At 37.3% G+C, this 27,990-nt stretch overlaps 1 protein-coding gene across 9 annotated transcripts in view; it reads right to left on the reverse strand.

Moving 5' to 3' along the window:
• The window catches only part of PXDNL (peroxidasin like), a 429,464-nt gene that overhangs the window by 136,297 nt on the left and 265,177 nt on the right, over positions 1-27,990 (reverse strand). The window lies entirely within an intron of this gene.

The following is a 27,990-nucleotide window of genomic DNA, read 5'->3' on the forward strand; positions in this document are numbered from 1 at the left end:
GCTGAGCAGAGCAAATCTTAGATCCACTGCAAAGGCTGCATACTTCTCTTAAAAAATTTAAATATCCACCTTGCACCTGACTTCTAAACACAACTTTTTCAAAATCATTAAAATGAAACCAACAGCCACATCCATCAGTCTATAGTGAACTGACTGCAGAAAGCACCTCAAACACAAAATTCACCATAAGAAAGAACAGACTACATCTCACACTGAATTATGTCCAAACATAATAAATTGCACTTGGCTTAATCAACAGAAAGTTGTTTGACTTGAAGTGAGTACACAAGAAGAGAAGTGTTATATTTTATATATTTACATTAAGTCATTTAACCACTATTAGAGCTACTTTTGAAAGAAGAAAATAAAAACACTTTAAGGAAAAAACCACCTCTACTTCATTCATAGGCTCCTTTCTTATAAAATCATTATTACAGGATGAGCACTTCAGACACTAATGCAAAAGCATAATAATACAATAGAATGAAAAGGGTGTAGTTGGAAAGGAATGATAATTTCCTACTGCATTAGGTTGGATCCTGGAGGCAGTGCTGTACCTTACCACACTCTGAAATTTGGCATCCTGGCCGGTGGTCACAACATTCCTTCCAAAGGTTCCACTAATTATAAAAGCTACAATAATGACACTGTGTAAGACATAATTGCCTTAATATTTGCATAAAACTACCTTGTCTTTGTTCCTTTATATTACACACACACTCACACATGCCATACATTGCCCTCTGAAAATCGTCACTTCTATAATTGGTCTAGCACAGAGTGGAGAGGTAGAGCTTGGAAAAGTTCAAGAAAGAAGGGATTAGGTGGAGTATTTGGGGTAAGATCAAGTATGTGAGGAAGGAGCTTCAACAAATATAGTGAAGAAAGATTTAGAAAGAGATCTATTACAGGAGTTTTCTTTCCAAGTGAAATGTATTGCATGGTTGGGATTCCATACTCAACATAGAGTGCAAATGGACACTTCATGATGAATATGAAAAAATGCAGATTAGGACTTTAAATTTAGTATGAACTAAATAATAATAACAGCACAAAACACTATTGTTTTGCATACTTTCCATGCATTTAGTCATTTTTAATCTTCACAACGTTTTTAATCCTCACAACTATACTGTGAGATGAGTTCTGTGAATACCGCCATTATTTAAATTGGAAAACTGTGGTATGGAGAGGTTAAAGTTATTTGCTCAATTTTGCACAACTTGGAATTACCAGGACCAAGATTCAGTTCAGGCATACATTTCTCTTATCACCTAAGCCTAGCAGCCTGTCTGGTGGCAAAGGGAGCAGTTGCACACAGATTAGCAGACAGGCAGAGCACACATTGATGACCTAGTGAGACCTGACCCTCCAATATCAGGAGCACACCTTTCTCAGGTAGGGAAACATCTGCTCCATATGGAGAACTCAAGAGCTAATCAGTAATAAATCCAAGCTACCCATCAAGTGAAACCCAGACTCAAAAACTCCACTGCTGGCTACTTCTCATCATGCCTGGCAGCCATTCCCACTACATTAGTGTCTTTCTCTACTGGAAGGTGTGGAGTCCTTAACTGAGGGAAACGCTCACATTCCAGTTTCTGGAACAACCTAACAAACCACAAGAAAAGAGGTCACAAACTAAGGTCTGTCGTTTAGCCACTTGAATGCAAAATTTCAGATTTAAAAAATGAGTACTGTAGTTTATGAATGAGCTAGGCCCTTGTTTTTCCTCCTTCCTACTTTTTAAACTTCTTGTGAACAATTTCTTTATTAGGATTTTCACCATATAAAAACTGGAGTTTAGCAGAAATACTTTCCATCAGCATCATTAGTCAAACATGCATCCTGCAGAGCTTTCACTGGTATCCGGGTAACTACAAAGAAGGTAATGAGAATGAGCAGAGCTTTCTGTTGAGAGGGCTTCTAATCACCCAGCCAACTAAAATCAGGACCAGGAGACAATCTAAGGGTTAAGATAACATGCAACATTTTGTTACATATCATAGCTATTATGATGTTAAGGACTAATCTACAATTACAGTTTTTGTCAATAGATTTTGTGATTTGTACTTCACAGTAACTAAGAATTTTTAAAATACTGATTTTTACATTAATTATTCTATACTTTGCAATTTATGCTTAATAATGCATAAGAAATGCATAATGTCTTCCAACATGCACATACTGAGAACCTACTAATCACAGACCTGTTCATTCCAACTTTGAGGAACACCTCCCTAGAATAAATCTCCAAAATTCTTGACTCATCCAGAGTGAGTTTTATAGGTTAAATATTTTCTACTGAACTTCAATCTAATACACTACATGGATAAGCAGCTAGTATTTGAATTTACTACTAATAAATGTGAAAAATGCACAAAAGCAGATTTTGTTCGTAGCAGGAAAATAAAACCACCCAGAGAATTGTTTGATTGCAGCTTTCTATCCATATGATTTCACAAATTTCTTTAAAATATTAAACAATTTTTTACTTTAGCCTAATCCAAAGCAGTATAATATTTTGTTGGGCTGATTTGATTCATGCTGAGTCAAATAAAGAGGGATTTAGGTTTGATTTTTACTCCCTTCTCAACTTGGTAACACAGCAAGTCGATCCTCTCCCGGAACCTTACTTTTTTACTGGGCTCTTGAAAATTCTGACATTTTCAGGTACCTATTGCAAAGTAGATAAATGTGAATGATCACTTGAAAAGACTCAAATTCTGTTTTGAATCATTTCAAGAAATCTAGACACAAATAAATCAGTAGCTGTCTCTTCATATGTTGAAGGAAGAAAATTGCCACTGCTATCATATCACATTTATTGAAATACAACCTCCCTAGATAATTTCATCTACACCCATGGCTCCAATCACCTCTACATAGAAGGCTTACAAATTTAATCTCCAGATGTACTTCCAAGATTTAGATTTGCACATATAGCTTCTTAAATATCCTCTAGATGTCTCAAATGTATCTCAAACCCAGCATGCCTGAGGCCCAGCTCATAATCTCCCTCCACTATACCTGTTCTTGTATGCTGTTGCCTGTCTCAGTGGAACCACCACATATCAATGTGTGAAGTCAGAAAACCAGCACTGACCCTTCCTACCTCACTCCTTATATCCTATCCAACTCCAAATTCTTTTGACTTTACCTTCTAAATACCTCTTGAATTTATTCCGCCCTCCTTTTCCCACTACTTCCACACTGGACCAAGGCATGCCCTTAGGTACTGTAATATAGGAAGTATTCAACTAGTCTACCCTCATCTTTCTGTTCTCCCTCTAGAAATATTTGTTAAAACCCTTATATGCTTTCCATTTGTATAGGAATGGAGCTAAAGTTCTCTAACAAAGCTAAGTCCCTTCATGATCTTGCCCGAAAATGTTTTTCCAGCCTCCCCTTTTATCTTGATCTCCTTCACCACCTCAACTTGCCTTCTCCCTGGCTCTTATATTTGCCATGCTCCTGCCCACAGGGGTCTTCATGCAGTTGTCTTCTCAGCCTGATAACATTTCTTTACTCATTTTACTTGAATTCTTACTCAGTTTTTGGATCTTAATGTGTTATTTCCTCCAGGAATCCTTCCCTGAGCTCCTTGTCTAATCCCCTATTACAGGCTTTCATTCCACTGCATAGTTGCAATTTGATACTAGTTTGAGTGATTGTTTGATCCTAGTCTATCTTTCCTAACTAGATCCTAATTTCCATGAAAACAGAGACCATACTAGGTTTAAGCTCATTTCCAGCATTCCCCATTTTCCTAACACAGGCTTAGCAGATAGACAGATACTCAATATACAGTTAATCACTGAAAGAATAAATGACCAGCCAGTATTTTTACATAGTCATTGCCTTTGCAAAGAAAAGGCTAAAACATTGTACTCTTAGCACATTCTACAATATACAAAACAAAAGATAGGCTTATGAACCTTAATTAAAACTTTCTTTGTTAATATTGCCTGAGCATCCAAAAGGGCAGTGAATTTTCTTGAGGAAGAGCCACAACGGATTTTGACACAACACTGACTTTTATGAAATCTGTAATAATGTGTACGTTTAATTGTATTTCTTAAAACTGTATAGAATCATTAGGCACTAATAAAACCGGAACATCTAGCAAATTCCTGGGGCTTTCTGAATCAATCTCATTCCTTTTTTTTTTTTTTAAGATTTTATTTATTTATTCATGATAGTCACAGAGAGAGAGAGAGAGAGGCAGAGACACAGGCAGAGGGAGAAGCAGGCTCCATGCAGGGAGCCCGACGTGGGATTCGATCCCGAGTCTCCAGGATCGCGCCCTGGGCCAAAGGCAGGCGCCAAACCGCTGCGCCACCCAGGGATCCCTCAATCTCATTCCAAAGAGATGTTTTACAGTCACAGTTTTTTTTGTGAGCATGGACAATATATTTGACAGCTCTTACCTGAGTAAATACTAACTTACACAGCCAGCCCCAGGTATTAGCCTACCCAAAGGAGGACAAAAATCTTCCCAAATTTTATAAAACATGCAAAGGAAGAACATATGGCCAGAGAATGACAACAAAAATAATAGAGAAAGAATGGTTCTCAGGGAGACAAGTTGCTGGTATTGATTTAGCTTTTAGCATGAACTCACTGAGCCACAAAAAAACAAATCCACTGCACTGTACCATCACCTTGGCAACCCCACTCTAACGTAAGAGCAGAGATGGAGAGAAGAACACTATATTTAGCTGTATCTAACTGCACAATCAAAAAAGAATATAAGTTCAATGCATCCAACCCTTTTGTAAAAAATAGCTACTGTTTATTTCCTCAAAGACTTGAGTTCAGAAAGAAAAAAAGAGTGCTGCCAGTAGGAGAATTACATGTGTGTGTGAGTCTGTGTGTGTCTGCGTATATAATTTTGCGTGTGTGTATGTGAAACATAAGCTAAGGAAATATAAATTGAGAGCATGCAGATGAGGAGATGTTTAAAATAAGCTCTCAACAATCCTACATAGAAGACAGAGAAGGCACACTGAGGTGACAGCTGACTTGGAGATCTGCCCTGCCTCCATATTCACCAAAGAATATTTGCATGCTGGATGCACCATTGTGACTCCAACTTTCCATAAGAATCAGATGAGATTAAAATATGCATTCTCTAGCTTCATTGCACAATAGCAAGTAAGAATGATCTGTTAGAACAATAAATTATTCATACAGTTTAGGAGTTAATTAAGCATTTGAATGGAGATCTTTATTTCGGAGCACAATAAACTATTTTAACTGATTTTAAAGGAAAAATGACTGAATTACCATAATCCATTAGGTTCAAGAGAAAAACTTTCTAGTATCTTATTTGTATGCCGTGCTGAAGTCAATAGTAGTGTATGCTACCACAATCTATTATACAAAGGATTATATTTACTGTTAAACAGTTAAAATGAGTTAAATTTATATTGTACAAGCTTGACTCCTCAAAAAGTTGTTTCAATCCTAAATTAGAATATTTATTTAAAAAGTCATGTTTCTAAAATAGTTTAGGTAATAATCTGATTCCAGTCTTTATTTCTTTTGGCCTGAACTAATAGTATAAATGGCCCATCTAAACCAAACCTTTTCTTTTCAATCTACCATATCAAATTGTCTGACAGCTCTTACAGAAAAAATTAAACTGGCCCTTTACTAGGATCCTTAATATCTCCCCACTGTCTTCTGCTGGAATTCAAGGTTTCCCAAGATCTAGTGCCAACTTGTGACTCCCTCCTCTCACATGAATCTAATGACCCTCGAACCAAATTTCAATTTCCCTACCTCTGAATCTTCTTTTGTCTTAAACTGGTGTCTGTGTTTAAAATATCTTCTCATTCATTTAGGTACAATTCAAATAGTACTTTCTCTACTAAGGACTTCATGATTGCTCATGTCAAAAGTAACTTTATTCCTCTGTGATCCTTCAGCATATTAAAACATTAATAAGCTTTATTGAGTTCCTTTGTAGTGGAAGACAAGATCTTTGACCTTCTTAGAAATTTGAGTCTGGTTAGAGGTAAGAGATAAGAAATCAATGACCACAGTCTAATAGGCTATATATTATGATAATGTATGCAAAGAATGCCATGAGAATATGAAGGATCTAAATCAGATTTAAAGATAAAGGTTGTTCAGAAAATAGGATTCTTTAGCTAATTTTTATGGACAACTGTACTTACCTAGATACAAAAGAAGCAAGGCAGTTTAGAAAGTAGACAGACAAGTACATGTGGAAGTGCAGAGGCATAAAAGCACATGGCTTTTTTACAGAACAGAAGTAGTTGGGCAGAGGAATCTGTGCCTGCAGAAGCCTAGAAGCTCATCAAGGAAGTTTGAACTTTATCCTGAAAGTGATCAGGACACATTACAGGATTTAAAGAAATAGAATTCCTTACTGAAAACTTTATTTTAGAAGCATTATTCTGGTAGTCATGTGAACAAAAGATTGGAAGTTAGCTAGAGAGAGAGAGAGAGATATGAGCTAGATCAGTGATTTCCAACTCAGGTGTTTTTGCCCACACTGGGGGATATTTGGCAATCTATGAAGATATATTTGTTTGTCACGCTGCTGCTATAGGCATCCATGGGAAGAGACCAGGATCATTGCTCCACATCCTACAACACAGGACAGTCCCCACAACATTACCTGTCCCTTTCTGTCAATATTGTCGAGGTTGCAATCGAGTCCCACGTCGGGCTCCCTGCATGGAGCCTGCTTCTCCCTCTTCCTGTGTCTCAGCCTCTCTCTCTCTCTCTCTCTCTCTCTCTGTGTCTCTCATGAATAAATAAATAAAATCTTTAAAAAAAATATTGCTGAGGTTGCAAAATGCTGAGCTAGAGCCTGGTTAATACATATAATTTGTTTACACTGTTATATTGGTTTCAGGTGTACAATATAGTGATATAAGCCAGGTTTGATTTTTTAAGCAGGGAAGAATGGTAGTGACTTTGGGTGTATATGGAGGGCTGAAGAATGGAAGAGCTACTCTGGAGCCCAGGGAAAAACAAAGTGATGGGAAGCAATTAAAAGGAAAGGAAAGAATTAACTGAAGCAAGTTAAGGAAGATCTTGCAGAGGAGGGAAGAGATTGGATGGTACCAGTGCACGATAGGAAGTAATCACTTCAAACAGGAGGTGAGACAGTGACCCAATGAAACTGGTAGGGACCAATTCATGACACTCTTTTGGTAGCCAGGAGAGCTAGTGAGATGGCTTTTAACGTTAGCCCTCAATTTTTCTCCTTAAAATAAAAGGCAAAGTTAACTCTGGAATGTCAGTTAAATGTATGAAATAAAGACAGAGAAGCACATTTTGAATTATTACTACAGCAAGCGAGGAAGCTTAGCACATTTTTATTGTTTCTGCTAGAGCTGGTGTTGAAATTTGATGTTTCTGTTGTGCCCAAGATTGCGAATCCGAGAAACCACCAAGGAGCCGACACTGATGCAAGCGCAGGAGGGTTTATTTGCAAGCTCGAGCTTGGGTCCAAGTATACCCATCACAGCAGAGCAGGGACTTGGACCCTGAGGTTAAGAGGTGTAGCAGTTTTATAGGGGCCAGTGGCCAATGAGATTGTAACACACACAGAAAGTTGCACAGTCATGTCGGTCCACACGCAGGTGGCCCATTGAATTACAATTTACCCTATAGTGACCTTTTGAACTAGCCTATCACTCTGGTCAGAATTGGCGTGCACGTTTGGTGGGCAAAAGGTGGGGTTTACATTCTTTGGCAGCTAGGGGCTCCGCATTCCTATATGAGCCGGTTTCCAGTAAGGGTGTGCTCAGTAGTTTGACTAGGGTGGGGGAGTGCCTTAAGCAATAAGCAGGTCGTGGGGGTTATACATGAGATGGCGGGTGTAGCACAAAATGGAGTTAGATCTGCTCTGCTTGTCCAGGGGTAGGGGATTTTTGTTAAATTCCTTGGGTCCCACAGTTTCAACATTTGAGCCTCTTTGTGGCTCCCTCTTCCTCACCAATACTTTCCACATTGGTTTCTCTTCTGCTGAAAGGCTGCTCCTTCTCAATCCCTTTGCTGTTTCCTTCTCCTTCACTCAGCCTCCTATGTGGGATGCACAGGGCTAGGTCCCAAGGTCTCCCCCTTTTGTATCCACACTCAGTGCTATCCAGTCTTGTGGCTGTGAATACTTTCTGTAAGTCAGTGACACCCCAGCTGCACAACCAGGGCAGATTTCTCTCTCACACTTCTGCCTCCAAGCCCCACTCCTACCTCACACACTCCTTTGGCTGTCCAGTAGACTTCTGGAACATATGTGCAAATCTTCAATCCTGATCATCCCTCCATAACCCATCCCACCCACAAGGTCCTCCACCTCAGCTGATGGCCCTTTCTTCTAGTTGCTTAGGCCAAAATCTTGATAGCATCTTTGACTTCTTTCTTTCTCCAAATCCTATTTCCAAGTGTTTACCTTCAATAGACCTAGAATGTGTACCCATGTAAAACTTGTACTGCCACAGAGTATAGCTGAGGCATTACCCTCTCTGGGCTGGTTTATACCACAGGCCTCCTGATTACTCCTCTGTCCAGCCCTCCCTGGCCTCAGTCTGTTGTCAAAAGAGAAGTCAGAAGAAGGCAAAAAATGCAGAAATCACAGTAATCATTTTAAAACCTGTCAGATAAATCCTGCCACCTCCTTCAAACCCCTGAAGTGTTCACTCAGAGCAAAAAGCAAATCACTCACAATACAAAGGAAATCTTCTCCTTTGATCTGCAACATCCTGTGCTAAGTCTGTCTCCTTGCTCTAGCCACATCACCATCCAAGCTACTTCTCAGACATTCCAGGCACACTCTTAGTCTATGGTGTCTGTAAGGGCTGCCCTTTGCCTGTTTGTGCCTCCCCCAGGCATACACAAGCCTATTTCCCTCCTTAATTCAAGTATTGATTCAAAAGTCCCTTCTCAATGAGGCCTCCTATTTCAAATTGTAGCCACATTCCCACTTGCCTAGCATTCCTAAGCACCCCCCTTCCCTGTTTTTGCTCATATACACAAACATATTTTTAAACCTTAGCCATAGACTTACATAATTCCATAAAAATATTATTTCTTGTTTTTATTGCTTGTCTTTCCTGATAGATGGTTGTCCCTGATAGATTTGTACTTGTTTTAGGTAATAATTAAAAGATTCAAAGGTAGAGAATTGATATTATGAGTGCTACAATTTAGTGGCACAATCTGGCCAAAGGGAGTACAATGGAACAGAACAAGAGATGACACTTGAGGCTTTCATAATGGTGTAGAAATAAAGAAATGAGGGGCTTGGTATGAACTGGCAGCAAGTGTAATGTGATATAGGGACAACCCAAGAGAAAACACACCAGTCACCACAGGCCTTCTACAGGGGCAAGATGGTGCAATGGAAGACTACAAGCTTTGGGCACAGGAGCCTATACTCACCTCCCTACTTGACCCCTTACTCTTTGACATTGGGAAAATCACTCACCTGTCTGCAAGATGGAGCTAATGATGCCTTGTTTCAAGTTGGCTGAGGACTGCAGATCATATACAAAAATCACCCAGCACTTTTCTGGCATGTGTGGATGCCCATGGTATATGATTAGAAGTAGAAGGCAAAGGAAGAAGAGAAAATCCATAAGATTTAGAACTTCAGGCAGAGGCTTGGGATAGGGACTTTTTGGCCAAAGTCTACCATCCTGTCCTTCATACAATATAGATGAGGGTCAAGAGCCTATTGAGAAGCTATTATGAGCATGTACCAGCATTCTGTGACTTCCAATGCAGAGTTTTTTTTTGAAAAACTGGAATGGACAACTTGGTTACTGCTGAGGCCAAAGCAGGGCCTCTTACTGCCTGCTTTGAAATCTGAATCATAGGGTCCTCCTTCTCAAGCTTATTTTCAGATATCCCCAGGACTGGTGACAACCCCACTCCAAAGCCACTTAGCAACCCAGTTTCAGACCAGCTGCACACAGGACAGAAAGAACATGGCTTGCCCAGCCATCACTGTGAATCACCCCACAGGGTGACTTTGTTCCAAGGATATCAATCACCAACCCATTAAATTTTCTCCCCCTTTTCTGTGGGAAGGTACAAGGGAAAGGGGATAAATGCCTATAATGAAGCATGCAATACTCTCTTCTCACGGATACAATAAGCTTGAGGAGAAATGTTGGAAAAACATAAAAAGGGGAAAAAGTAAATGTCACTTCCCCCAGCATGCTGCACTTATCATATTTCTTCCAAGTTCTGAATTCTAATGTCCCATCACCTAGCCAAGTTACTTGCTAAAATATTTAGTGAATTTAAACCCAAAGTACTAATGACATGATCTTACATTTCCTTCTACCATATTTTTATGACATTGCCACAGTGGACAATATTCATCAGGTCAAATGGCTCCTTCTGAGATCACTTCCATAAAATCTCCTAAATGGAATGTTACACACAATTTACACAGCTACTAAAACTTTGAAAGTGGAAAAAAGTTTACAGTATTTCAGATAAAAGCTGCATAATATACAAATTTCAGAGCTCATGCTGTGAATAAAGAAAGTAAGAAAGACCCAGTAGAAGAAAGAAATATGCTGAAGAGAGGGGCAAAAACTAAACCACCTGACTGTGAAGACAAAAGTAAGAAATAAACCTGATACAATGTGTACCATGAGATTTCTAAGTAAGACGGTATAGACATAAGTCACTAGAACGACCGAAATCAAAAAGGAGGAAATATTCCAGTATGTGCCTGTTTTGGCCATAAAGTGTAGATTTGTTTGTGAGAGTAGTAAGTAAAGAGGGAGACGTATGAGATAGATTCTAAGGATATAAAGGGCATCTTGGGAGGGTTGCCTACATGACCTCACACAAGACCCACCTTTCCCTCAGCCTCCAGAGCTTTCATTCAAATGAAATCAATTTCAAAGAAGCATTAGGAATCTGGGACTTGTTCAAACAGTGTGGTCTGTAGCTAACAGAGTACTAAGGACCTGGTGGTAAGTGAGGTAAAAGAGAGATTAATGCAGGCTAAAGTCTAAAGTGAGCTCCCAACCAAGTGTGTTCTTCCAGGCTAGTCCTTGGCATAAAGGGTCAGGTTAGTTGAAAAGACTAAAGATGGGAATCAGTAAGGAAAGCACAAGAGGCCAGCCTTCCATGTGCCTGAGCCTGGGGCTTATGCCTTCTTCCTCAGTAGAAGTCACTTCAGAAACTGAACTGGGATGAACCTGAGGGAGAAAGTCAATGGTGCACATCTGAGTATCTGGGCAAAGAACCAGAAAAAAATCCTTAGTTCTGTTGGGGAGAAAGAATTTCATTTAGTCTGCAAGATCCTTCCAGCTTGTCTAAGAATCAAATTGACACGAGATAGATTAACAGAAGAAAATTAAATATAATAGAGTCTGTCAGGGAATCCACACAGGCATGGAAATTCCAAAGACAGTCAGGTGACATGATGCTTAATATGACATAAAGAGAGGAGTAGGGGTCTGAGGTTACAAAGGGGAGAAAGACTATTAGCAAGAACATAAAAGAATCATTTGAAAAACAAAGGTTGCCTTATTATGTTGGTAAGTTTCTTAGGTAAAGAGGAATCTCTATCAATAGCTCTCTTCCTGGTACAAACAGGCAGTTGAGGGGTAGGGAACGAGCCTTTTCTGAATCTTTAAAATGCTTTTAACCCAAAATAATATGTTTGTGTCAATGTACTCATCTTGGGGCAGCCTTCCCTTGGCCCTTACACTTCACAATATGACTTTACTAATTTCTTTTTATCACTAGAGACAAGTATGGCATTTGACTACTGATGAAATTTTGGAATATAGATGAAGTTTGGTGGGGTGAGGTCCAAAGCCAAGAAACAATTCTTGAGACATCTTTGGTGCAAAATGGTGGTTTTTATTAAAGCACAGGGACAGGACCCGTGAGCTGCTGCCCCAGGCCTGTGAGGAGTGGCTGATTATATATCTGGAAATTGGGAGGGGTTTGGGGATATCCTACTCTCTAAGGAATTTTGGAAGCAAGGTTTCCAGGACCTTGAGGGGGGGTTAGCTATTTTGGGGGATAGGCCACTTATTACCATTCAATAAAATCTTAGTCATGAGACCCTTCAGATGGACATCAGTGGGCCATGTGCTTGGGGGATGATTGCCAACACATATCTTGGGGGGTTTGGAGATAAAGGAAATTTCTACAGTGATTTTTATATGTTAAAGTAGACTTACAGGATCCTGAGGGTTGGGCTACGGTTGCCTTTTGCCCTTAGCAAAGTATGAACATCGAGGTGGTTGATTCTGTAGAGGAATGTCCCTCTGCCCATTTCAAGGACTTGTCAATGTGCTTTGTCTTCAACTGGCCCTCTGTTCTCCATCAACTACTATATCAATAATAAAACTTTTCCAAAAGAGACCAAATGAAGCTATAATCAGTGTTAATCAAAAGCCAATAAAGGTCACTAGATGTAGTATGTTTAAAAATTTATTATAAATGTATTTGCTCACAAACTTTTGGGAGAAGAATATTTTTACTTGTATGCATATATGTCTGCTTCCTTTTTGCTTTAAATTGGCTTCAGAAGCTCAAATTCACTTTTTAAATGCATTCATTGTAAAAATCAGACTTAAGTTTGCTCCACAAGATTCTTATCAACTCTAAATGCATAATTCTCTAAATATTCTGGGCTGGAATACAATCTCAATTGAACCCATAAATTCAATCTCCAGACATGGTTGATTGCCCCCTGGGGATTTACACCTCAGAGAGAACTAGAAATGTGTTGACCAAAGCTTCCCATAAATGAATATTGTTTTCTTGGGGATCCCTGGGTGGCGCAGCGGTTTGGCGCCTGCCTTTGGCCCAGGGTGCGATCCTGGAGACCCAGGATCGAATCCCACGTCGGGCTCCCGGTGCATGGAGCCTGCTTCTCCCTTTGCCTATGTCTCTGCCTCTCTCTCTCTCTCTTTCTCTCTGTGACTATCATAAATAAATAAAAATTTAAAAAAAAATTTAAAAAAAAAGAATATTGTTTCTCTATGCCCATAGTTATGGTTTCATTCTACATTTTATTTCTGGATTTAAGTCGTATACAGATTATAGAAGGCTTGTCAACCATGAATAGACCAGTTTACAATAATGAAGAACACAGCTGTTTTTATCACTGAGGAAGTTTGTTGCTGTGAAATCCTGGGTATGTTAGCATTGCATAGAGAATACATTGTTTTTATCTTGGTTGGAAGCATAAGAAACAAATGAATAGTAGATAAGCTTTTAACATGTAGAAGATAATAGGATAGGAAAAGATAAGAGGAAAAAGTCATAGTTGTATGATTGTATAGTTGTATGATTGTATAGTTGTATGAAATAGTAAAATTGCAAAGAAGACTCAATTGTTCAGTCAGCAAATGTGACATACTTCCAAATTATAATCTTTGTTCCTATCTTTTTAAGCCATTAATTTCATATTTAGTACAAAATGTCAGATTTCTACATATGTAAGTAACATCACTGGATAAAGCTTTGCAAATGCCAAAATTAGGACCCTATTAGGTAGATTTAATGCTATGTTATGAAAATTCATGTGACTTTGTCATTGAAACATTTATAATATAATTGTAATACACCAATCTTTAGGTTGTACTTTCCAACAGAAAAGTACAACCACTTTCCACTATTGGAAAACACAACCTAAATTCCTTCTCATACATAGGATTGATAAAGGAAGATAACACAAATCAATTTGGGTTGCTAAACCTCCAAAGATGCAATAATTCAAACAAATGACATCATCTTAAATATGTCCATTGCCCACATGCATTGTGTCATCCCAAGTTGAGCCCAAGCAACTGGGTAAGACCCTCCATGTTTCTGTGGAGAAACTGAAGATCTAGTAAGTACAGTCCTGGGAAAATGGAGAAAAATTATATACCCACACTGAAATATTTTATTCCTAATGTGGAAAATGTTTCTTATTGCCTTTGAAATGTTTGCATTTGGGCTGGCACCTCACTTGAGAGTATTCTTCAAGTGTAGCTTCCATTTTAAATCCTTTACCTATGTGTTCATTTTTGTCTGTTTCTCCAGTCAAGATATTGGCAGCATGAGACCAGGACTTTGTTTTTGCTCATTACTGTATTCCCCAGAGAAACTCAGTATTGTAGATCTCAAACCAATGTTTGGCATATATTAAGTCCTCAGTGTTGGTTGAATGACTGAAGTTCTTTCAGTTTCTTGGCAAGTCTTCTCAGAACTACACAGAAATTGAATGTAGCTGATTTGCTGGATTCTAATGGTGAAATTACTTCTAGAAACCACCTGTATGGTGGCAAGATGGTTCAGCCCCATCTTGCCTCAGGACACACACACACACACACACACACACACACACACACACCTAACCTCCCATCTGGGCTCCCAGTTTTCAGTCTTCTCCTGCTCCCATTCTTCTCCTCCACAGACCGAAGATAAAATTCACATACGGTATTCTCCAAAGCATGGCACTCACTCAGAGTTTCTTAAGTTCAGTCTGCAGACAAATGCTTAAGGCTCTGCACTATGATGAGTTTGATAACATAACTCTTGGATACATATTCAAAATGGCCTCAGCCACCACCATTCCTAATTACTCTATTGGACTTACCTACCAGACTAATCTCTCCCATGATTTTCTTATTGTTATCACCTCGTGTAAGACGCCTTGCCACTTTTTTACCTGGAACATTTACAATGTTTAAGACCCAGTTAAAAGTGCATGATTTCTGTAGACTTTCCTCACTGTCCCAGGCATAATTTGTGCTTTTATTCAATCATTGCTGCATATTCAAAATACATTTATTGGGCACTAACTGAATGCCTGATATGAAACTGGAAGGTGGTAATTCACAAATAAACGAACTATGCCTCCATCCTTTAGGGGTTTATAATCTGGTACTGAAAAAAATAATGTGAATTTTAAAACTTAATAAGCGGAATATCACTAGAGATATGGGATTACGGAGCAACTAATTAGCAGTGGGGAATTACACAGTATTTTGTAGAGTCTAAAATGTTTGATTAGTATTTTGACAGATACTAAGAACTTTGCCTCTAGGTAAGTAGATAGACATAAGGAAAAGGCCATTACAGGTAGGAGATACCTGTCCATCAATTCAGACTGCATTCTAAGAATTGCAGGCTGCCTGTAAAGCCAGAGCATGGAGGAAAAGAGGGTGAGGTAAACAGTGTTCTGCACACATACCAGTGATTCTGGAAAGCTGATTCAGAAATTAAATTCCCAGCATCAATGTTCTCATGACATATTCATTAAACATTTATCCAATTGCATTACAGATGTTTCGTTAGATTTTCATCTTCCCTGTCCATGGCTAAAGTCTTTGAGGGTCATGAGGAAAATATTAGTCTTCACCTTTATTTTGTTCCTCTTTCCGTTCACAATGAATTCAGCACGAGGCTTAGGCATAGTACATTCCTCCTTTGACAGGGGAAGAAAGTATGCTTTTGGCATAATCTGTGATTTCTGGCACATAACCTAAACTCCCTGAGACCTAGTATCCTTATTTGTCACAAGTAAAAATAACAATATCTTGGAGATTTGATGACGGTGAATATAACATTATTCACACATATACATATATAGACATATGAGTACATAGTACACACTGACACTGAACAATTGTGACTATCTTGATGTCATATTTCTTTTAGTCCTCCTATTTTCCTTACTTCAAATTTTATGAAACTTTAAAGTGTTCACCTGGTTCAAGTTTTTATATTAATAAAGATATATAATAGTTTTTGAAACCCTCTCAGTAAATTTTTAAAACAATTGGATGTAAAACTTCAATTTAGAATCATCACTGAGGAATAAGACGTAGTCTTTCCAATAATGAAATAATTGAAAAGATAAAGATTCAGCTTTGGGTAGAATTTCTTTATGTTTCTGATTCAGAAAAGATATTAATACATCTTTCTCTGAAACAAAATTATGCAATTTGAAAAAGCAAATTTTATATTTATAAAAATCCTTCTGAGATGAATAACAGAATCACACAATTTAATCAAAGAATCAAGTCATATTTCTCTATTCAATTCATGTAAAACATGCAAGGTGTAAAGTGGAGTTCTGATTGTGAAATACTGTGTAGCTACTTTTGATTAGAAATGTAAATTCAACTCTAGAAAGTTGATTTTCACTTGGCCCATTGAACAAATAAACTGGTATTTAATCCTGAGTCTCTGTGAGAATGTTGGCTTTTGGCAGACACAAGTTACAGTCTTTCCAAGAATATACTTTTATTTATATTTCCCCCTTAATGTTAAAGGATTGAGAGTCAGAAAATCCATGATGATAAAAAAATTGAAATTTTTTCATGGCTTTTCATTTCACTTTAAATTGACATCCAATCCCTGTACATTTCTATGTAAAATTAGTTTTAAAATATCAGAATTCTTTAAAGTATACACTATTATTCTTATTTCCCACAATGAGATGCTAAATATAAAGACATTATATAACTAGCCTTAAGTCATATAGTCACCTCTGTTCTTGCCATTGGCTATATCAATAGTCACCTTTGGTAGTAACATGCTCCCAGGGCTGCTTTAACTGTTTAATGATTCTAGGAATAGATCAAGTTGTATGAATTATGTATTAAACAGACATTCAGTGCCCTAAAAGAGTTAAAATGCCTCAGACCGTACTTTAATACTAAAGCCCACAGAGAAAAGAACTAGAAGGTATCAAAGCCAAAGAGCTTGATACTATTAAATCCTATTTATCATTTATTCTTATTATCAGAAAGTTCTAATTACCCAGTTTTCATTTTGTTTTAGTATATTCTGCCGGTCTTCCTTTGAAGAAAAAAAAATACAACAATAAATAGAACTGTATCAGCAATCATTTCAATTCAATGTAACCTCTCACTACTAATTCTCAAACCCAGTTGATCATTATTATCCATTATAACCGCTGGAACTTTTTTTTTTTAACATGGATATGAAGCCCCCACTCATAGGTTATGATTTAATTGGGGTGAGTGAGACACAGTCATTGTTATTTTTCACAAATTCTCCAGGTTATTCTTATAAGAAGCTCTAGTGGAGAACCACTGATGTGCAACAATAAAATATAACCCTATACTACAGCTGCAATTTGCTGAAATATAGGAAGTCAATGCTAATTATATAATGTATGAAGTGCTTTTATTGTAAACAAGCTTAAAACCAACAATGGACAGATTTGATATATATATATATATATAATATAAACAGTTATAAAACAGTTATATATATAACATAAAACAGTTAAATAAAACTCTTTTCTATCCATTTTAGATAGATTTAACTATGTCTTGGTCATGGTTTCTAGGACATGGTCTGGCTTCTTTACCAGAACAGAAGATTTGCTATCTCTGAAATGGTATTGAAAAATAAAATTCATCATACTCACTTTGTATGGCACATCAAAGATGAGTGATAATATTATTATATGTGTAATTGTTCTTTATTTTTTATTTTTTATTTTTTTGTAATTGTTCTTTATATGTTTTATCCATGGACAGTTTTATATGAATTTGTTCTTTTTCCTAACTGGTGACAAGCTTTCAAATAGCTTCAGAGGAAAAACTGAGATTAATTGCAGTCTAGTACATTGTAACTGTTGCTTCCATTTTAAGAAGATCAGCATCTAATCAATAATATATTAATGACTGTATTCTTTTGAGTCCTTGTAAATTAACAGGTAAAGGCAAAGAGCTGTTTTTGTTCTCCATTCTGTGCCTTCATAGTTGGGTGCTAAATCAAAAGAAATATAATCTGGGTTCTGATTAATGTTGGCATTAACAGGTTGTTTCTGTTTAGTGTAGTTAGTTCCTTAATTTATCTTCATATAATGGCAAGGTTATATCCCCAAGAAACAAACCTCTTTAAGGCTACAGTTTTTTAACAGTGCTATTCTTTGACTTTACAGTCAGCCTATCTTGTTTTGCTTTTTATCATAGGCTTCTTTAACATGTTAATCTTTTTTAAGCACAAATAGGAAATAATGGTCAGCTCCCATATCAAATGAATAAGAATTCCTGTAGGGTTATAGTAACCACACACACAGGATGCACACCCTGAAATTTTAATTGGTGTAGGAGTGCTCCTGGAGCTCCAGCTGGGTATATATCGCTTATGCCATGTCAGAGACTGTCAGAGTCCCTACTCTCAATAAGTGTACAATGATTGTGGGGATCAAGACCTAAGCTTGTTCAACAACCACAGCACAAGACTATATATAATGTCTTCTAGACTGTGGGATGTAGCTGAGTGCTTAGGTTGGTTGAAGGTGACAGAGATCACTATGGATTGAAGCTGTCAGGGAACATATTCGAATAACCTTGATTTGTATCTGGAGGAGCTCTTATTAGAGAGAAGAACAAGAGAAAGAGGTGAGTGATGGGAAAACAGCATAAATCATAGCAGAAAAACACTAACCTCACTAAAGGACTACCTACATTCAGTATAGAAGTAAAAGATGACTGACAGGTTAGATTACACAGTACCTTGAGAATGAGGGAGAAGAAAATCTGGTTTCACCCTTGCAGGTGGTATAGGTCAATTACATATTAATGAGATAGAAAGTGGTAAATCTGACAGAGATACAACGAATGAAGAGATAGGAGAAATAATGGTGGCAGAAAAGCCTGGTAGGTGGCAACTGCAAGTGGCACATAATGAGGAAAAGTGCAGATGGGGAAAGAAGGAGTTAAGAGGAAGAAAAGGATTAAAGGGTGATACAAAAGATAAAAAAGATAGGAAATAAAAGGTGATTCCAAGATTTTAGTGTGAGAAATTTTTATAAACAGAAACTTTGGAATAAGAGGCTGATATGACTATTAGGAAAGTAGAAATATGATTTGATTATTCTTATGTTGAGTGAATGAAAAGAAATACAAGTAAAAATGTCATTGGTCATTTAATCTTGAGATTTTTGTATAAAGAAAATAAAATATAAAAATCTAGACTGAATATGCAGAATGTAGGCTAACATAAAAATGATACTTAAGCCCAAGAGCAATGAAAAATTCTTTGAAGACATGGGGATGAAAGGCACAGCATAGGGAATATAGTCAATGCTATTGTAATAGTGTTGTGTGGTGACAGATGGTAGCTCCACTCAGGGTGAGTACAGCGTAACATATAGAGTTGTTGAATCACTATGTTGTACAGCTGGAACTAATGTAATTTTTTTGGTGTCAATTATACCTCAATAAAAATTTTTAAAAAGAGGGATCCCTGGGTGGCTCAGCAGTTTAGCGCCTGCCTTTGGCCCAGGGTGTGATCCTGGAGTCCTGGGATGGAGTCCCACATCGGGCTCCCTGTATGGAGCCTGCTCCTCCCTCTGCCTGTGTCTCTGCCTCTCTCTCTCTCTCTGGGTCACTCATGAATAATAAGTAAAATCTTTAAAAGAAAAAGTAAAAAAAATATTTGAAGAATTGGAGAAAAAGAATAAGAAAGAAAAGGAGAAGGAGGAAGATGAAGAGAAGTTGTTGACCATATGGAAGAGCTTAAGCTACAATGACAATATGCAGCTGGCCTCCAAGTAAGTTCATTAAGAAATGCAGATCAAGAGATTAATAATAAAAAAAAGTAATAGTTGGGAAAGTGCTGAAAGGGTGAATTCTCTCAAGGAAAAAATTGTAATGAGAAACTCAGGAATGCAAAATGAATAGACATTTTTCCAAAAAGACATGAATAGCCAACAGCTATGTGAGAAGGTGTTCAACATCATTAATCATCAGGAAAATGCAAATCAAAACTACAGTGAGATATCACCTTATATTTGTTAGCATAGTTGTTATCAAAAAGTAAAAAAAAAAAAAAAAAAAGAACACAAAACAAAAAAACAAGTGCTGGTGAGGCTGTGGTGAAAAGGGAACTTTTATGCATTGTTGGTGGGAATGTAAATTAGTACAGACATTATGGAAAACAATATGGAGGTTCTTCAAGAAATTAAAACTAGAAATACCATACGATCCAGCAATCACTTCTGGATATATATCTAAAGGAAATAAAATCACTGTTTTTAAGAGATATTGCACTGTCATGTTCATTGCAACAGTATTTCTGATGGCAAAGTATGGAAAAAATCTAAGTGTCCATCAACAGATGAATGGAAAAAAATATATATAGTATATACAGACAATGGAATAATATTTGGCCTTAAAAAAGAAATTAGTCCTAACATTTGCAACAACATGGATGAACCGACAGGACATTATGTTAAGTGAAATAAGCCAGACACAGAAAGACTAATATTGTATGATCTCCCATACACAGAATTAAAAAAAAGTTGAACTCACAGTTACAGAGTGTAGAATGGTGATTACCAGAGGCTGAGGAGGAAAGGGTAGATAATGATCAAAGAATATATACTTTCAGTTATAAGATGAGTAAGTTCTAGAGACCTAACGCATAGCATGGTGACTATAATTAACTATAGTGTATCATATACCTAAAAACCTAAAAATTGCTAAGACATTATGTTCCAAGTGTTCACATACACACACACACACACACACACATACACACACAATGGTAACTGTAGGAAGTGATGAATATGTTAATTAGTTTGATTGTGGTAATCGTTTCATTGTGTATATTAAAATATATCAAAATGTCATTTTTTTAAGACTCGTCAGAGAACTACCTGAAGTCTCAGGGCAAACTATCTCCCTTTTTAAACCTGAAAAGAAAGTACCCTACAGAGAGATACAGGACCTAAGATTTGCTTACCTGGAGCAGAAACCACAAGATGTCACAAGCTCATGAAGGTAGGAATTTTGACAAATTGCTAGAGGCCAAAAGTTAGCTGCAGCTATTGGGGAGCCCCCAGCTTTCAGAGGCTTTTCCTCTGGGACCTCATTAGGCTTTTGCAGGAGGATCAGGGGAAAGCTTAGAAAGGGACCCAGCACGGGGAGGGAAAGAATAATCACTCTGTTAACTGTCCAGACTTTTCTCCCTTATGGAACAAAGCCTTAACCTTGGGCGGGACATCACCAGAGGGCAATAGTGAAATCCTATCTCATCTGCCCTTCTCCAAGTCAACTCCAGCCTGTTTCCCCACAAAATAAATAAATAAATAATAAATAAATAAATGAAAGAAAGGAAAGCATAAACCTAGAGGGGAGAGGGTTTCACAGGCAGAGACTAAGAATGCTACAGCTGGGGAAGAGACTGAGAGAAGGGCAAGTAATTCTACTCACAGAAGGAGGGCAGAGACGCTTACAAAAGCCACATCCTTGGGACACCTGCCCATTGTGCACCCCAAAGACCAAAATGTAATCAAAGGATTAGATAATGTCCACCCACCAGTTTCTACCCATGTGCAAATCAACTTCAGGAGCAAAAATTGTGGATCAAAACTAGAAAAACTGAAAAGGGATAGAGTGTTTAAGAAAAGGCAACACAAGTGCCAAAGCCAAAAAAGGAGAACAAAAACAAGTTTCCCTGCAGAAACTTCAAAGTTTTGATTACTCCTGGCCAGATTGATGTCACTTCTCACACTAAAAGCCTATTTACCTCAGAATCTGCTGCCCAGATTCAATACAACATTTTTGGATTTCAACAAAAAAAATTATGAGGCAGGCCAAAAGCTGAGAAAAAAATTCTGAAGAACAAAGCAATTGCCCAAAGCAAACTCAAACAGAACCAAGATGTTGAAATTTATCAGACAGAGATTTTAAATTAACTATAATATCTTAAATTCTAATGGAAAAGTAAGTAACTTGCAAGAAGAGTTAGATAATCTCAGAGAGATGGAAACTATAAAAATATTAAAAGGAAATGTCAGGACTCAAAAACACGATAACATATAGAAAACATACCTTTGACATGTGCATTAGTATAGTTGATACAGCTTAGGAAAAAGTCAGGAAACTTGAAATAAGTCAATAGAAATCACACAAACTGAACTCAAAAAGAAAAAAGAATTTTTTAAAAGAAGAGAATAACCAAGAATATTGTATCAAAAGTTGTGACAATTGCATAATGGCATACTGGAGGAATAGAGGGATAAAATGAGAAATAGGTAGAAGAAATAATGGTTTAAATTTTCTAAAATTAGTGCCAAATATTAATCTACACATCTGAGAAGCTCAGAGGACACCAAGCAGGATTAAAAACAGCAATGAGGGGAGCCCGGGTGGCTCAGCGGTTTAGCGCCACCTTCAGCCTGATCCTGGAGACCCTGGATCGAGTCCTGCGTCGGGCTCCCTGCATGGAGACTGCTTCTCCTTCTGCCTGTGTCTCTCTCTCTCTCTCTCTCTGTGTCTCTCATGAATAAATTTTAAAAAATCTTAAAAAAAACAAAGCAGCAATGAAAAATCTAAATATTATACATTAAAACTGCAAAAAACCAAAGGCAACAAGAAAGCATTGAAAGACATAAAAGTTAAAGGACAATTTACCTTCAGAAGAACAAGAACGAGAATTACATTGGACCTGTTGTTAGAAACTATGTAAGCAAGAAGAAAGTAGAGTGAAATAATCAAATTACTATCAGAGAAAAACTGCCAACCTCAAATTCTATATACAGTAAAATTATCCTTCAGAAGGCAGAGAGAAATAGAAGTTTCCTCAAATAAAAACGGAGGTGCACACACACATATACACACTGAGGAAGTTCTTCCAGCAGAAGGGAAATGATATAGGTCAGAAACTTGGGTCTATATGAACAAAGAATAACCTTTAGAAAAAAGAATAAATGAAGGGAAAACATAATCTTTCATTTTTCTTATTCTTGATTTCTCTAAAATAATGAGAAAAGGAGATACATAAAAACTTGAGAACTAATAAAGTTTATTGTAGCTTGACTATATTCATTGGAAATAAAATGAGAAGGAAGCATCTATCCTACATGATGTTTAAAAGAAAAAGAAAAAAATATTTATTAAACATATATAAAGGCACTTTTATTCTTTCTTCTGGGCTCTCTGTTTTGACCACTACTAAGTCCAGTCTGTATCAAGAATTGTGAAATGAGGCTCAGCTGAGTATAAAGAGAACATTAACTCATCCAATAGAGAGCTAGGTAAGCAGAGTCCTGAAAGGGAATTTATGAAGAAATTGTAGTGAATGGAGGGAATGAAACAAATCAGCAGATTAGTCCATTTTTCATTAAAAAAATAATACTTTGTTTTCAATTGTAATTGACATTATAGATGATGTAATAGAAATCTCTTTCTTATAATGAAATAATTTTACCTTGCGGAAAATTTACCTTATAAACTTATTATAAACTTATTACCTGATTTAGTCTCATTATCTAGAAATGGAATTACCTACAGGAATGGTATCTTTTTATGAAATCAAGCTTCAGGGGCACCTGGTGGCTCAGTGGTTGAGCATCTGCCTTCAGCCCAGGGTGTGATCCTGGGGTCCTGGGATCGAGTCCCACATCAGGCTCCCTTCATGGAGCCTGCTTCTCCCTCTGCCTGTGTCTCTGCCTCTCTCTGTGTGTCTCTCATGCATAAATAAATAAAATCCTTTAAAAAAAAAAAGAAATCAAGCTTCACCATAAGAAAAATATAAGTATTTTAGTAATAATTTAAAACTACATATTTATGAACATATTTATGAGTTGTGCATTCTGCAATATGGGAGAAACATAGTATAAAAGGAGTACAATTAAATATCTATAGTGTGTCTAAAGAAATTTTAAGTACAAAATGATCCGACATTAGGATTTATGAATGACATACTTTTAGAAATATTCTCATACATAATAGAAGAAAGTTGTGAATCATCTGCAATATTTATCCATTTCTATTCTCTATTACTTTTTTTTAAAAAGGGTTTATTTGTTCATGAGAGACATAGAGAGAGAGAGAGGCAGAGACACAGGCAGAGGGAGAAGCAGGCTCCATGCAGGGATGGTCTCCGGGATCCGGCCCTGGGCTGAAGGTGGCGCTAAACCACTGAGCCACCAGGGCTGCCCACTACTACTTTTTCTTAATAACAATTGTAAAACTGTATTTTTAAAATGAAATTATCTCTTTATCAAGTTGTATATGCAGTCAACATGGCCCAGCAGTCATGGCAAACTGGAAAATAATTTACTGCTGGTCTAAAATCCTAAGATCCAATTTTGGTCTGATATTAATTTGCCTTGTGATGATGAGAAAATCAGTTAATTTATCCAGTTCTTAATTTTATCAACTAAAAAACAAAACAAGGCAAAACATAAATGGTAAGTGCTTAACTTAGTGACCCAAGACCCTGTAAGATTAATACGCCATGCCCTTATGAAAACACAAGTTGACTTTGTCCGAGAAATGTTATTATAAATGGCAACCCCTACTACCCATTTGTACATCTTCAGTCAAATGTTCCCAAGGAGACTTTCATATCCATATTCTAAGGTGGATAAATACAACCTTGTCCTCTCTATATGCAGGTCCCTGAAGCCTAGAGATGAGCCTGAGCAATAGAAGAAGAATTTTAAACTGAAAGAATAAAAGAGTGAACTAGATCAGACTAGATTTTTTTAATCCCTGGAAGAAATATGAAAATTCTCTGATCTTCCAAAGATGATAATAAAGGCTGGCAAAGGAAAATGTCCAAGAATATTTAATGAGGGGGCACCTGGGTAGCTCAGTCAGTGAAGCATCTGACTCTTGATTTCAGCTCTGGACATGATCTCAGGGTCGAGAAATCAAGCCCCACATTGGGGCTCTGCTCAGTTGGGAATCTGCTTGAGATTTTCTCTCTCTCCTTCTGCCCTTTCCTTCTCTCTCTCTCAAATAAATAAATGAATAAGTTTTAAAAATAATAATAATATTTAAAGGGAACAATGGAGGAAAAACAGCTAACCTCATGTTAGAAACCCCACCAAGCTCAGATCCTTGGATAAATCCTTTCAGCCTGTAACTGAAACAGACAGGGGCTTTTGCAGAAGGATGAGGTCGCACTCAAATGCATCTGTGATGCCAACTACAGTGAGCACCCATTTCAGAAACATACATCACCTAGCTTCTCATGACTCCCAAGTTATGCCATTTCATGTATGACCTTGTTTTAAATATAATCATATTATTATACATTCTTATAAACTTATTTGACATATCATTATCCATGTAATTAAACTGTTATAATACTCGCTTTTCAAAAATCCTCCTTAAATTTTTTTCTCTGGACTTTTTGAAAGATCATCACAATTTTGAACATTTGGGCAAATCTCACTTAATATGAAGTGAAAGAGATCCTATAATGTGTTACACTAGATTTTTATCTTGGATGTAATTTTTCTCATGATGCCACGATTAACTGAAAAAAATAAAACCATTAATATAAAATAAGTTTTCTTTGTCTTTCATAAATATCATTTGAATAGTTCAGTTGTGTTAGTGAAATGCTTCTTTAACTTTTAGTTTATGTCTAGTTACAGAATGGGAAATTCTGTAAATCAAATTCTATTATGTGATCACTGTTTCTCTCCTGAAATAGAAATGGCACAATTTTATAGGAAATTGCTCTTGGAAGTTTTCCAACCCAAGACTGCAATCTTGAAACTTTTAGAATCTTTGAAAAAGTTTAAGGTTAGAGATGCAAAAGTTCTGAACTGTCCCAGAAAACAGCAAAATTGTTGAATTGCAAACCTCACTTTATTGAAACAAAGACATATGCCGCTGTTCCTGATGAGGCACAATGCCAGGGGACTGAGAGCTGAAAAGAAGAAAGAACAATTTTAAAGCAAACATTGCTTTTGTTTTTGAAAATTGTTAGTTGAGCTTATATGTCACCCTCATACAAAAAAAATCTTTTAAAAGTCTCCACACATCTCACTTTTCCTACAACAAGAAAAGTACAGGAAAGTCATGCTCTGTGAAGCCCATTTTGTCTTTTGTCTGACCTGCTCATGATTTTTAAAGGTGTGACAACTTTTTTAAAAGTTACATATTGCTTGTAAATGGGTGAGTTTTATGGTATATAAATTATACTTCAATAAACCTGTTTAAAAATATTATATTAGCTGAGGAAAATTCAAATAATATAAAAAAGTGCCTTAAAAAAAAACTTTAGAAACCCACCACCCAGTAATTACCACCAGTAACATTTCTTTGCTCCCCATTCTTCTGCCTCTCTGTATGTATATCTAGAATTATATACAGTCAGAAATATGTATCCCACTTAATATTTCTTTTCGCCCAAACATTTCAGTAAGCACTTTCCCTTCAACAGAAGGAAAATCAAGATGGTGCTATAAGCATCATCCAGGTTCAAATGATAGCCAGAGACACTACCATAAAATCCACGATTTCTGGCTCAGGGAAAATTCTGGCAGCCTGTGTCTCCTCTCAGCAGAGCACTGGGCAACTGCTAAAAAAAAAAGCAGAAAGTGTCCATGTTCAATGGTCTCTACTATGACAATAAGCAGAAACAGGACCTCAGACAACCACATTACCTGGTATGCACACTCACACTTGATTTTGAGCCTATCTACAGATTTGCCCTAAAAACAAACCCTGATTATATAAAGTTGTGACAAAGGAGAAACTGGAAACCCACCCCAGATATTTTGCTGTCTGTAAAACAACCTGCTAGTTTCTATAACTGGGAAGGGGGAGGGAGGATATCATACATATATCTAGATATTTCTCCATCTGAAATTTTATTCTATAGTTTTCCCTTCACCAAAATAAAAATGTCACTAGACTATAAATGTCTCCCTCATTTAACTATATAATCTGTCCACAGAATCTTCCCAGTGAACATGTGTTGAACACAGGAGTCCTAGACAGGCAGGGCCTGTGTGGACCAATGCTTGGCCTCCGGCAGCCTGAGGTGCTGGCTGGCGCCAGGGCTGTGAGTTAATGGTGACACCTGCAGGACAAAAGGGGCATAACAGTGCATTGGAATAGCCATTAGTTTTCAGGATGAGTCGTGTACTGACTGGTATTACTGACCAACAGAATCTTAGGGGTTTTTAAAATTTTATTGTGTAAGACAGCCTATGGGTTAGTGTCCATATTAATATTCAACCTGTTAAGCCAATAGTGTCTAAAACTTAAGGTGGCAAGTAGCAGCTGAGGTTATAGGTACATCTAAAAGGGATGTGAGGAAAAATGCCCCAGCAGTTAAGGAAAATTTCCATTTCTGGGATAAACACCAAGGATATCTATTTTAATGCTTCTCCATTGCACCTCCTCCTGCTTCTTCTATTTCTGTCACTAAATAGCTATTCTGTCACTAAAGTTCTGCATTTCCAAACACACAACATATCCTTCTAATTAATTACACTTTTTCCCAATGAATGTTAACTGTGCTTGCAATTTAGTTGCCATTCAAAGAAAATGCTGCCGATAATAATTACTATAAAACCTCACCCACCACTTTGACCACTATCTATCTATCCATGCTTATGACATTCCAATTGATTCAGCCAGAGCAGACCTGCATTTCCAGCTGCCTACTAGACATCTCCACCTGGATATCCTGGGGGTGTCTGGAACTCAGCATGACATCATATTCCCTCCAGCCTGCCCCTTCTGGGTTCCTTGTCCAGGGAATAACTTCATTATTCCCTTAGTTGATCTAGAGGCTCCTTTCACCCTCCTGCCCACTCAAGACCTCCGTTGGTATAACTTCTACCTTCTTCATATACCTCTCCTGCCATCCTCAATGCAGTTGTGTTCATACTGACTTTTTTAGCTGATTTCTTTAGCTGCCTCTCAGTCTGAATGCATGCAGTCCATTTTTTAAACAGCCACCAGGAAATCTTTCTAAAGCATAACTCTGATTAAATCCCTCCCTAGTGCCTCCTTATCAACAAGACACCTTAGCAGCACACCATATAAGGCCCACTGTGAAGTGGAACTTATGTAATTTCTTACCTTCACACCCCCTTCTCGCCTGCAGAGGGGCGGTTGCATAAATTTCAACCTAAGCACCTTTACTCATAAGCCCCTCATATTTCCACCTCCTTGGTACATTCTCCTCATTTGCCTTCTACCCTCAAATTCCCATCTGAACCTGGTG

This window comes from Canis lupus, chromosome 29 (genome assembly GCF_003254725.2).
Source record: "Canis lupus dingo isolate Sandy chromosome 29, ASM325472v2, whole genome shotgun sequence".
In the NCBI taxonomy this organism is placed as follows: Eukaryota; Metazoa; Chordata; class Mammalia; order Carnivora; family Canidae; genus Canis; species Canis lupus.